Source organism: Eschrichtius robustus, chromosome 5 (genome assembly GCF_028021215.1).
Source record: "Eschrichtius robustus isolate mEscRob2 chromosome 5, mEscRob2.pri, whole genome shotgun sequence".
Taxonomy (NCBI): domain Eukaryota; kingdom Metazoa; phylum Chordata; class Mammalia; order Artiodactyla; family Eschrichtiidae; genus Eschrichtius; species Eschrichtius robustus.
The window spans coordinates 15,513,188-15,525,523 of NC_090828.1; the positions used below are offsets into that span (position 1 = coordinate 15,513,188).

The 12,336-nt window shown below is 41.5% G+C and overlaps 1 protein-coding gene across 2 annotated transcripts in view; it reads right to left on the minus strand.

Moving 5' to 3' along the window:
* ACSL3 (acyl-CoA synthetase long chain family member 3) overlaps positions 1 to 12,052 on the minus strand; it is a 77,927-nt gene extending 65,875 nt beyond the window's left edge. Inside the window, exons 1-2 of one of the 2 annotated variants that reach the window (XM_068544345.1) lie at positions 11,804 to 12,052; positions 11,107 to 11,206 (exon numbers count right to left, since the gene is read on the minus strand). The gene's annotated coding sequence lies outside the window, so the exon portion shown is untranslated. The remainder of the gene's footprint in view (positions 1 to 11,106; positions 11,207 to 11,803) is intronic. The other variant, XM_068544344.1, reaches the window with a different exon arrangement.
* Positions 12,053 to 12,336: the final 284 nt, after the last annotated feature.

The following is a 12,336-nucleotide window of genomic DNA, read 5'->3' on the forward strand; positions in this document are numbered from 1 at the left end:
ACCCATGCATATCAAGAGCAATTCCCTAACACTGACTCACTTTTCTGGGTTATGTCCCATCCAAATTTCTACCATGTAATCTTCTAACACTGAGATAATGTAAGAATATACAGTTTAAAACTTTCACAAAGCAACTCAAATCGTTACCCATGCCAGATTTACTATGTCTACCATTTTTCAAATGAACTTGCAGAGACATGCTCCCTAAATCTGATACCCTTCATTTCCCAGAGCCAAATAATCCATGTTCTTCAACCCCATCCCCAACTCATCTATATATAATGCTGCCCCCAAACTAATAAGCCTCCAAGCATGGGCCTAGCTTTTATCTACTAGCTCATGGTCTCTAAACTTTAAGGATCACAACAAGCGCCTTTTGGTAAAACTGCTGGCATTCCAAACATGTACCTTTAACATTGTGCATATGTGTTATTGTTCTAGCATACTATAAACACCACAAATCATGCAGAAAATATGGACATTTTTTTAAAAATTCTAACGTTTTCTTCCAGCACTGCAGAGATGACTTGCATGCACACCCCGGAGCACACATACACTGCAAGACAGAGACCTTCCTTATCTTAAAGAAACTGACGCTTGGAGGTAATCTGCTGTGGTTGCAAAACTAGAATAAAGTGGAGTTAGATTTGGGAATTCAAGTGCCAATGTGGTCATAAAGCTCAAGCCCTGCATCACTCCCCTCTACCACGCCAATCTCACTCCTTATACTTGGGGTCCCATGAGCTCCCCTCTCTGACCTCACACCTCACTCCCAACCAGCTACTACCTCTCACAACCCCCCCACCTCAAGATGTTGGAGAAAACAGGTATTCTTTTTATGCCTCAGAAAGTGACTTACAAATAAACATTTTGAATTTCTAAGGAGAATACTATGCAGGAGAGTCTAAACAGGCATCAGGCTAGAAGTCAGGCCTAGTTTCAGAGTCAATGATGAATACAAATTCCTAGACTCTAACACACTAGCAATATGGAAAGTTTCAGTACAAAAGGAAAATGACTTACAGAAGTATTCACTGTGAATATGTAAAAAATAATAATTCCGTGTATTACGGTCCATGTGGTATAATTGCAATTAATGTCAAGTACAGTTCTAAGATTAATTCATTCTGGTTCATTCTGGTTTTCCATGGAACTAAAATAAACTCCTTACTTCATTTTAGAAAGAACTCGACTACCCCAAGCTTCCCCCAAACAAGAGGTAATAAGTTCAGAGATCAAGTCAGTTTCCAAAGAGAAGAGAAAGATTTCTGATTGTTTTAATGTTACGGTAAAAAAAAGCCAAAGTCAGGGTCCAGAATGAGGATCACTTCAATCCTGATGAAAGTAAAATAAGTAAAAATAAGAAACTTCTCTGGTTGAAGTAGGAACTTTTCATAATTCTGGCCAAAGCGATAACTGAGTATTTTATAACCCAGAAACAGCAATGCAGAAAAATGAACTGTTTTATGCCTACAATACCAATTTAGAAAATAATATTCAAAAGGTTACATCTATGCAGCAGTCAGTGTAGTTAGTATCTAATAAAACCCATGCAAATACCCCAGTGAATTACAAGTAGTAAACACATAAATAAACACGGAGGGGGAAACACACAAAGCTAACTGATAAAGTTTCAAAGAAGCCTAAGAAAGAAACGTGGCAGGAACAGAAGTCCTAAACCAAGAAAAAGGAAGAGGTGGAAAGGGAAGTAAAAGAAGAAGAGCACTGATGGAGAAGCAGCTCACAACAGTGCTGAGCAAGAAAGGTTTACAGACAAGGAAACTGAGCTCCACGAAGGCTAAATGGCATGGGCAGTGCCACGCTGACAGTCAAGTAGCAGGGTTAGAAACAACTCGGGCCAGACCCTAAATGCTCCTCCTGTAACAACTCAGAGCCCACATGGTTCCCTTCATTTTCTGGCTGCCCAGTGTCCCTTCCTATTCCTACTACCTTCCATTCATTCAACAATTACAGCTGACCCTTGAACACAGGGTTTAGGGGCGCCAACCTTCCATACAGTCAAAAATCCGGATATAATTTTATAGTCAGTCCTCTATACCCACAGTTCCACATCCAGGGATTCAACAAACTTTGGATTGTGTAGTGCTGTAGTACACATTTAGTGGGGGGGGGGGGGGATTCACAAGTAAGTGGACCCGCACAGTTCAAACCCATGTTGTTCAGGGGTCAACTGTACTTCCTGAGTTGAAGGAATCAATAAATAAATGAGTCTTAGGCAAGGTCTTTAATTGTCTTTGTCCTCTAAGTCTCTGGTGTTTTTGCTTCTCCACAGGGATGTGACTTATCCTCACAGCTTCTCTAGTCCCCCAGAACAGGTGATGCCTCAATTTTATTTGTCAATCTTGCTCTTCCCCAACTGCCCTGGACATCCCCATTTGAGTTCGTCTACCTCAAACTCAATTATTTTTTCAAATCCAATCTATGTCTCGCTTGCTCAGCTGACCTTTCCCTTGGCTACCCTGGCCAGTATGACCTCTCTGCCCTCTGTACGGCTCACTCAACATTAACCACATCCTTTATGTATCTTCAGACAGTTTGCACACTCTCTTCCTTCAGGAATTAGTATTCCTTAGTCCCCTTTAAGTGATGTATGCTTTTTACTTATATGATGGGTTTGCTCACATGCTGGACTCAGAATACCTTGTTACTTCTTACCAGAAAACTGCTTCTGAAGGACAGAAAAAATCAAAATGCAACAAAAACGAGAAACAAAGAGGCACAAGGAAACTTTTGGAGGTGATCAATATGTCTATTACCTTGATTGTGGTGATGGCTACACAGGTGTATGCATGTCCAAACTCAAACTGTATACATTAAATATGTGCAGATTTTTATATATCAATGAAAGGACAGAGAAAGGAGGGAAGAGGAAAAAAGGAAGAATAGAGAAGAAAGAAAACAGGAAAAAAAGAGAAGACAGAGAGAGGCAGAGAAATAACTAACAACTAACATACGGGTCAACCGTGTACCCTAAACTACTATCTGTTATCTCCCTCAATCCTCGTGATAACCCTGCAAAGTAAGAACATCTTTATGTTACAGAAATTGAAATGGAAGGCTGAGAAAGGTTAAGGAATCAGGTCAAATTTACACAGCAAGTTTTACACACATATATGGCAATGAATCCTTCCCCACTCAACACAAAGTTGATGACCTAAGACAGTATTTTTAGAAATGCTACCTGAACCATTATCAAGGTCATATTCAAAAGATGTTTAAAACTAATAAGGAGATTCTTAAGTTATCTGACTGAGAAGTACACCATGTCAACCTACTTTCAAGGTGCTTTATATATCCAGAAAACTAAAGCACAAGGTAAATCCTAAATTATTGACGTTAAAATATAACAAAATCTACTTAATGTCCCTCAGTTTACAGTTTAGTACTTACAATATCTCTTCCCAATCTCCATTAACCAGAGGTTACAATACATTAGACATTTCCTTGAAGTGTATTTGTCTATGTAAGGATGGTAACGCTGCTTCAAAAGGTAAGGCAATAACAAAGAGTGAGTGGACGAACTTAGAAAATACTGTATATTCTAAAAATAAATAAATTTAAAATAGTTAATATTTACTGAGTGCTGACTATGTGCCAGGAACTTATCTCATATAAATCCTAACAATATATAGCAGATTTTCTTATTATCTGTTTTTTATGGAAGAAATTGAGGCACAGAGAGGTTAAATAAGCTGCCCAAGATCACACAATAAGCCAGAATTCAATTCCAAGAAAACTTAACTCCAAGTCCATGTCCCTACCCACCAAAATTACAATGGAAAAAGGCACATTTTAGAGGAAAATTCTTAAACAAGCATTCAAATACAGAATTGGCTAAATCAAAAGTAGATTTATAAAAATTTCCCAAAAGGAAGGACACATGTGAATTATCCCTACAGTCATTTATGGAATTTAAAATGAAACAATATTAGGTATATATCTGCAAAATTATCTACTAAGAACAAAAAAAGAAATAAAAATGAAAGTAAAACAAGTTTAAAGTAAATTAGCTAAATTGGGATGTACCCACAGTGATGAAACTCAACTGATGAAACCACATAGATTAAGTGATATTGACTGAAAAAAAAAGGATTCTGCATAAGAATACATACAATGCCACCTATATCAAGTTTAAAAATACATAAAACAATACCGTACACTGTTTAGGGATACATCCATGTGTAGTAAAATTGCAGAGCAATGGATATGAATAATGAACACCAAATTCAGATCAGTGGTTAACTGGAGGATTTGGGGGAAGGAAGTGGGTTTCTTTAAATGGATCAAATATTACGAAATATTTCTCAGACATACAGAAAGCAAGTCTCCTTTCTTTTTTTTTTAAAGAAAGAAAAGGAAAAAAATGGAATTAGCAGATTACAGAACCCAAAATTGCTTTATATTCCTGATCCGAAAAATGCTAAAAGGGCAATGTTAATGATTCCTACGTAAGAATGTTAAAGGAGAATGTATCCTGATGTATTTAGGTTCAAGTACAAGAAAAAAATTTTAGTTAAATTCTCTCAATTTAGTTTGTTACTCCTCACATTCTCCTCTGTAAAAACAGGGCTTTTTTTTTGCGGGGGGGGGCGGGGAGAGGTAAGTTATGTGTAATAAAAATAGATAAACTGGCATCACAGCTCCCTTCCAGGTATAATCATGCCTTCAGAGGTATATATGAACTTCAAACCAAGCTGTCACTCCACAGAGGAGGTGCTGTCACCCCACAGAGGAGGTGCAGCGCCTGGGCCTTGGACCCTGGAACCTAACTACCTGGGATGAGGTACAGCACACACTTGGGTAAGTCATTTAAGCTCCCTGTGCCTCAATTTCCTCATGTGTGAAATAAGAATGATAAAAAACCTATCTCATAAAATTGAGAAGAAAATCATAACAGCACCTGGCCAGAGGAAATATTGTAAAGGTATTGGCTATCATCTATATTCCAAAGACCATTAGTACAGAAAAAGAAAAACCAGGCTTTGTATCAGAAAAATATTATCTAAGTGTGATTACTTTCCAAATTAAACAAGGGATAGAAAAGCTGACCGTGACATGACGGACAAATGGGAAGCTTTTTATAGCAAGATAAGGTTTTTATTTTCTAACAACATTCTTTAGTATTGTTATACCATCTCCAATGTGTACATACCTGTGTACACACACACCTGGTACAGATTCAAGGTGCAACATTCTATTCCGTCTCCCTTGCTCACTTGGCAAAAAGTCCAGTTTGTCGTAGAAAACTGGGCTACCACCTCCACCGTAAAGTCTCCCCTTTTTCCTGCCCTGTTCTGTCTGAGCTATACCAGACAGGAGCTATGGTATAGCTCCTGCCCTGAGCTATACCACACAGTAATGCATCTATTCTTATACCTTCTTCCTTTACACCATATAATGTTCATACTTTCCTTTCATGAATCCTGAGTTCTTTGAGAGCAGGGACGATCTCTTTTTTTTTTTCTTTTTTAAATTATTTATTTATTTATAAATAAATTTTTTAATTTATTCTTCATTGCTGCACGCGGGCTTTCTCTAGTTGCAGCGAGCGGGGGCTACTCTTCATTGCGGTGCGTGGACTTCTCATTGCGGTGGCTCTCTTTGTTGTGGAGCACGGGTTCTAGGTGCACGGGCTCAGTTGTTGTGGCTCGTGGGCTCTACAGCACAGGCTCAGTAGTTGTGGCGCACGGGCTTAGTTGCTCCGCGGCATGTGGGATCTTCCCGGACCAGGGCTCGAACCCGTGTCCCCTGCACTGGCAGGCGGATTCTTAACCACTGCGCCGCCAGAGAAGCCCAGGGATGATCTCTTAATCATTTTCAAATTCCCAGTGTCTTGCAAGATACATACTAAAGAAATATTTAAGTGAATAAATCATTGCCCCTATATATCCTCGTAATACCTTCACAAACAAATAGGGAACTATAGTTGGAGGCGATTTATCCAAAACATTGGTTACTCTTAGGTATCTTCAGTTCAAAATAAAAATTAGCAGATCCATTAAGCTCACTGAATCATCCAATAATTCTTTATTCCTCCAAATGAGAAACATGAGAAGTAAACATATTTCAGTAAAAACAGAAGTTAAAATTTTAAATAGAAAGAATTTAGTCATTTAAAATGTCAGGAAAACAGAAGCAGTGTGAAAACTATTATGAAACTAAAAATAGCACGTAGGGAAGAAATCACAAGATTTAATGTTTATATTGTCCCCTTCTTCAGAAAAGAAACAAACTATAATCAAAAGTCAGATGAAAGTATATACCATATTAAGGTGGATAAAAATCAAGATTAAGTCACATGTCAAATCAATTTCACACAATGCTTTGTAGTGAGGTTTTCTAAAAAGACTACGTCATGAGTCAGCAAAAATTGGGCTGATTTTTAGGAATTCAACAGTTCTTGGCAATTTTCTGGAAATTGCTCAGGGCTCCATAATATGGTACTGACTCCTCCTGTCAGGTGGTTACAGGCCCATCTTCTGTTACTATAGAAGAGGTGTCCCTCCTCCCAGCTAAGGCACAGGACTCACTTGCTTTGGATCCCACGCCCTCCCATCTTCTCACGAACTTTGCACAAACAAGTAACACTTTTCTCATCTATATTCGACCTCCCCCTCTCAACACACACCCTCCCATCAGCATTTAAATATGCTAAAAATCAAAACTCGTGGAAGCAGTTTCCTATTCTTGCTGTCTCCATTTTCCCCACCTTCTACTTATTTCTGCTCCCCATCCCATCCCTACCACCACATCAGTATCTCCTGCCAAGGTCACCCATGACCTCCGAGTTGCTAAATACAACAGATGGTGCTCAATTTTCCTCACAGGGGCATTCCACAGTATTGACAGCTTTCCGCTTGGCAGCAGGGACACATGCTTCTGGCTGTCCTCTCACCTCCCTGGCCACTACTCCTGTGTCCTTTGCAAGCTCAGCCTCCTATACCCAGCTCCATCCCTGGCCTCTTCCTGTTCTCTTTCTAGTCTCTCCACTGGCAATCTCTACACTGGTAGCGTCAAAATGGTAAATGAGTAATCACTCAACATCTCCTCCTCCCAACCCATATACTACTATTAATCACCAGGTCTGGCAATTTTGCTTCTAAATCTCCATTTTCTCAATATTTCTGCTAATGATATAAGGCTCTTAAGAGGATCAAATAAGCTAAAATGATAGTACTTCAAAAAGGAAAAAGACTTTAATCTGAGTATTAGTATTCATTAAATTGAAATCTCCTTGAAAGCAAGGACTTTACAAGTTCATCTTTTTATTTATTCCACATTGTACACCTAGCACAGTACTTTGCATGCACACGGCATTCAGTAAATGTACTGCAATGAGCTATTTGTATTGGCTTAATACATGTTCAACTGAAATAGTCACATATTTAATGGTTTATATTTCCCAAATCATGTCATCATTTGTCTCCTAAGAGGTGAGAATTTTAAGTTAAGTCACTCTGTAAAGTGTAAGCTACACCGGATACTTTTGATAATTATAATACTACTTATCTAAAGTTAGAAAAAACTGTCAACTTTTTTTGGCCTAGCTTTCCTGAAAACATCCAAATCCCATCCTCAAGTCCAAATCTCACATAAGTTTCTTGCTTCCCAACTGTTCATCTGAAAGGGGAAAGTATTACAGGAATATTTAAGCTTTAAGTACCCTAAAGGCAGGGAGAATGACTTCCTGAAAAAATGCCCTCTCTCATTTTCATATCTTGCAATGTGAGCTGGAGTGACATTCTGGGTAGAAACAGACATAGAAATTAAAAGAATATTGTTGCTCAAAAGTTCTCAAACTCTTGCTTTATGTACATTTAATTACAGCCTCAGAATGCAAGATCGTCATCTAGTAGTATCTCACCATATCAATTCAAAAATCTCCCCAGAAGAAAATACAGTCTCTTCAAAAAGTGGTGTTGGGAAAGCTGGACAGCTACATGTAAAACAACAAAATCTGAACATTCCCTCAAACCATATACAAAAACAAACTCCAAATGCTTTAAAGACCTGAATATAAAACATGACACCATAAAACTCCTAGAAAAGAACATAGGCAAAACATTCTTCGATGTAAATCATAGCAATATTTTCTTAAATCAGGCTCCCAAGGGAAATGAAATAAAAGCAAAAATAAACAAATCAGACCTAATCAAACTTAAAAGTTTTACACAGCAAAAGAAACCATAAACAAAATGAAAAGACAACCTATGAAATATTTGCAAATGATGCAATTGACAAAGGGTTAATATTCAAACTATACAAACAGCTCATACAACTCAATATCAAAAAAAACTCAAACCACCCAATCAGAAAGTGGGCAGAAGACCTAAACAGACATTTCTCCAAAGACATACAGATAGCTAACAGGCACATGAAAAGATCCTCAGCATCACTAATTATTAGAGAAATACAAATCCAAACAAACCACAGTGAGGTATCACCTCACACCTGTCAGAATGGCTACCATCAAAAGTCTACATATAATAAATGCTGAAGGAGAAAAGGGAACCCTCCTACACTGTTGGTGGGAATGTAATTTGGTGTAGCCACTATGGGAAACAGTATTCAGGTACTTTAAAAGACTAAAAATAGAATCACCATATGATCCAGCAATTCCACTCCAGAAAGGATGAAAAGTCTAATTCAAAATGAACATTTGGGTACATGTATATTAGCAGCATATTTACAATGGCCAAGACGTGGAAGCAACACAAGTGCCCATCAACAGACGATTGGCTTAAGAAGATGTGATGTGTATATGCGTGTGTATGTTTATAATATTACTCAGCCATAAAAAAGAATGAAATATTGCCATTTGCAGCAACATGGATGGACCTAGAGAATATTAAGCTTAGTGAAACAAGTCAGACAGAAAAAGACAAATACTATATGATATCACTTGTATGTGGAATCTAAAAAATAATACAAATGAGTATGTATACAAAACAGAAACAGACTCACAGACACAGAAAACAAACATGGTCACCAAAGGGGAGAGGGAGGAGGGGAGGGACAAATTAGTAGTACGGGATTAACAGATACAAACTACTATACGTAAAATAGATAAGCAACAAGGATGTACTGTATAACACAGGGAATTATACCCAATATCTTGTAATAATCTACAATGGAATATAATCTGTCAAAAAAAAAAGAAAGAGAAATAAGTAAAATTAAATAAAAGGAATTTCAGAGATAAAGAGATGCCAGTGAAAATGTTCCCTTTCCAGATCCTGAATTTTAAGTCTGATCATTTTTCTTTCTACCGTACTAATACTGGGCAATCTTAATTTAAACAAAACTGGAATCGCTGGAAAATGACATATATTTACTTTACATATTCGTATATTTATTTTCTTAGTGTTCCATACCACTCTTACAAATTATTAGAAGTAAACTCATAAAAGGTACATTTTAAAATTAGTATTTAATATTAGAGAAGACTAAAATAACATGAATCCAAAATGCCAGCTGGTATCATGGACTCAATCCTGGAACAGAAAAAAGGGCATTAGTGGAAAAATTGGTGATATCTGAATAAAGTCTACAGTTTAGTTAAGAGGATAATATCAATTTCTTGTTTTGACAAATGCACCAAGGTTATGTGACGTGTTAATATAAGAGCAGCGGAGCTGGGTTACGGTATACAGGAATATTCCATATTTGCAACTTTTCTGTAACTCTCAAATCATCCCAAAATAAAAAGTTTAAAAATATATATATAGTACCCAGTCTACTCAACAAGCACTATTGGTCACCCACCATCTAAAGGGAAAAACAAAAAAATCTCCCTAGACCAGATTTCCATCTAAATCACAATCCTCTATATAATATTCGTTCACACACTACTTGTCCTTCATTACACATTACACATATCATAATTTGTAATTATATATTATTTGTATGAGATTTGCTTCATGTTTGTTTCTTCCATAAAGGCAAAGCTCACACCAATTCTGTTCACTGCTGCATTCCCAGCACTTTACATGGTGCCTGACATAGAATAGGAATTAAAGGCTCTAAGTGAGCAATTAATTGAAAGAGGAGTGGTTAATTTAGCAGAACCACACAGCAGAGGAGCACATAAGCAATGAGAAAAATGTTGGGGCTTTAAGATCTGACTTCCCAAACCAGACAGGGATTGATTCTCCCCATCCCTCCTTCCTTCCTTCTTTCCTTCAAGGACATGACTCAGAATATTTCAGCTTTAAATCAACCAGCGCAAACATCTTACAAACCCAGTAACTGAGACCCAAAGACACTAGGTGACCCATACATCCAGTGGATCTCTGCTCTACACCCAACACTGCCATCCTACAGAACCAACTCTTTCTATAGAAAAAGAGAGAAACCAGGAAAAGTCTAAAGGGAAAATGCCAGAGTGACTAAAGAAGCCTTACTCATCCCCAAGAGTGAGAAGTGCATGGGAAGACGCCAGAACACAAAAGAATAAAGTCTGTGCGGCACACTCCCGGGTGACACCTCCTCCTCCCTGTAATAACCTACTAATACACTTTCTGGAGCAACTCAGCAGCACCCTTCAACTCTCGGAACTAATCTGGGGAAACAAAAAAGGTTATCATCAAACTACAGCTCTCCTGGCCACTCAAACAAAAATCCACGGTGACAACTATTCAGCCAGCCACCAAGGAGTGGCAGCATACTATAGCGCTTAGATGTGAAAGCTCTGTATTTTCAGAAAGGCGGATCTGAATCCCAGCTTCTCCTCTTACTTGCTGTGATCTGGGGGCAAGTTAATATATCCAAACAGCAGTTTCTCCAGCTGTAAAATGGGAATAACCGCCCCCCTAGCGGGTTGTTAACAGTTTCAGAGATACTATACAGAAAGCTCTTAGCACAACGCCTGCAAAGTTATAAAGACTCAATAAGTGTCAGCTGTTTGTCATCTTCTTCGACTATAATCACTTTCACGAGGCCTATTCTCTCTCTAACGTCCATATAATTTCAAAGACATTGTTCTACCCTTTTTTTGAAGAGCCATATACACAATAGCTTCGAGCACATTTTCTAAATCCAGCCTGGACAAACCAGTTCTATGTCTCTGGGCCTCGGGTTCCTCACCTGTGAAACGGGCCGGATCATGCCTACCCCACTGGGCTGCTGGTAGTGAGTACTCTCTCGGTATTACACGTTCCACTGCCGCTGTATAATTAAAACGCACCTAGGGAAAATAAACCTTCAACTCCCAACCCCAAAACAACAGTACTCATCCCCGCCCCATCACCACCGATCGTGGCCAGAACAAATACCAAGGTCGACCCATCTCACACCCCCAATTTCTCCTCACACCCCGCAGCAACCCACCCCCCCAGTGTGGGTTTCCGAAACCGCAGGGCTCAGTTTCCTCCCAGCGACGGCGTCAGAGCCGGGCTAGTGAAAGTGGCCAATCCCCCAGCCCACCCCGCCCCCAAAGCGCCGGGAGAGACCCCGCGCATCCTTCCTCCCCCGGACAGCGCGGCCGCTCAGGCTGCGGTTCCCCCAGCTCACGTGGGCCCTTTCGGCCCGGGCCCCACCTCAGCCCGCTTCCCGGACCCCACGGCCGCGCCTCCCACACACGCCGCGGGCCGGCCCCAGAGCCCGCACCGCCAGCGCGCACACCCTCGGCGCCGGGCTCGGCGGCCACGTCGAGGAGCCGGGGCCTCCAGGCCGGCCGCGTCCCTCCCCCAGGCCCGGGCCGCCCTCGGGCCCAGCCCGGCCGCACGCGGAGGCCCCGCCGCCAACACGGCCCCGCCGCTCCCACCACGGGCGCCGCACTCACCGCGACGCCGGAGCTCCGGTTCCTCCGGCCCATGCAGGCCTGGCTGCGCCGCCAGAGCATTCACGCCCCGGTCCGCCTCCTGGGGACCCTGACGCAGCCGCCGCGGTCTCACTGCGAGAGGGCGGCGGTCGGCTGCCCGGTCAGCTGCCGCGCCGCCTGGTCTCAGCCCCAGCACTCGCAACAAGCGCAGCGTAGCGGCCCAGCGCCGGCAGACCAGCGTCTGTTGAGCCGAACCGCCCGGGACGCGCGCCCCCGGCCGGCGCTCGTTGCATATGCAGAGAGGCAGCCGCCCATTGGCCCGCGGGCGGTGGCGCGTGCGGGGCTGGGCCTATCGAATTCCGGCCGGGAGCGCGGCGCGGGCGGCCGGGGGCGGGGCGGGGTTACTATGGGTCATTCGCCCGAGCCGGGGCGGACGCGACCCAGCCGCAGCCGGCGCGGGGCGGGGACAGGTCGGCGGGGAGGGACTGGACCACTGCGGCCGGGGGAGGAGAGCCAGTCTGTGCGGCCGCAACATGGGCGGAGATGGGGCGGGG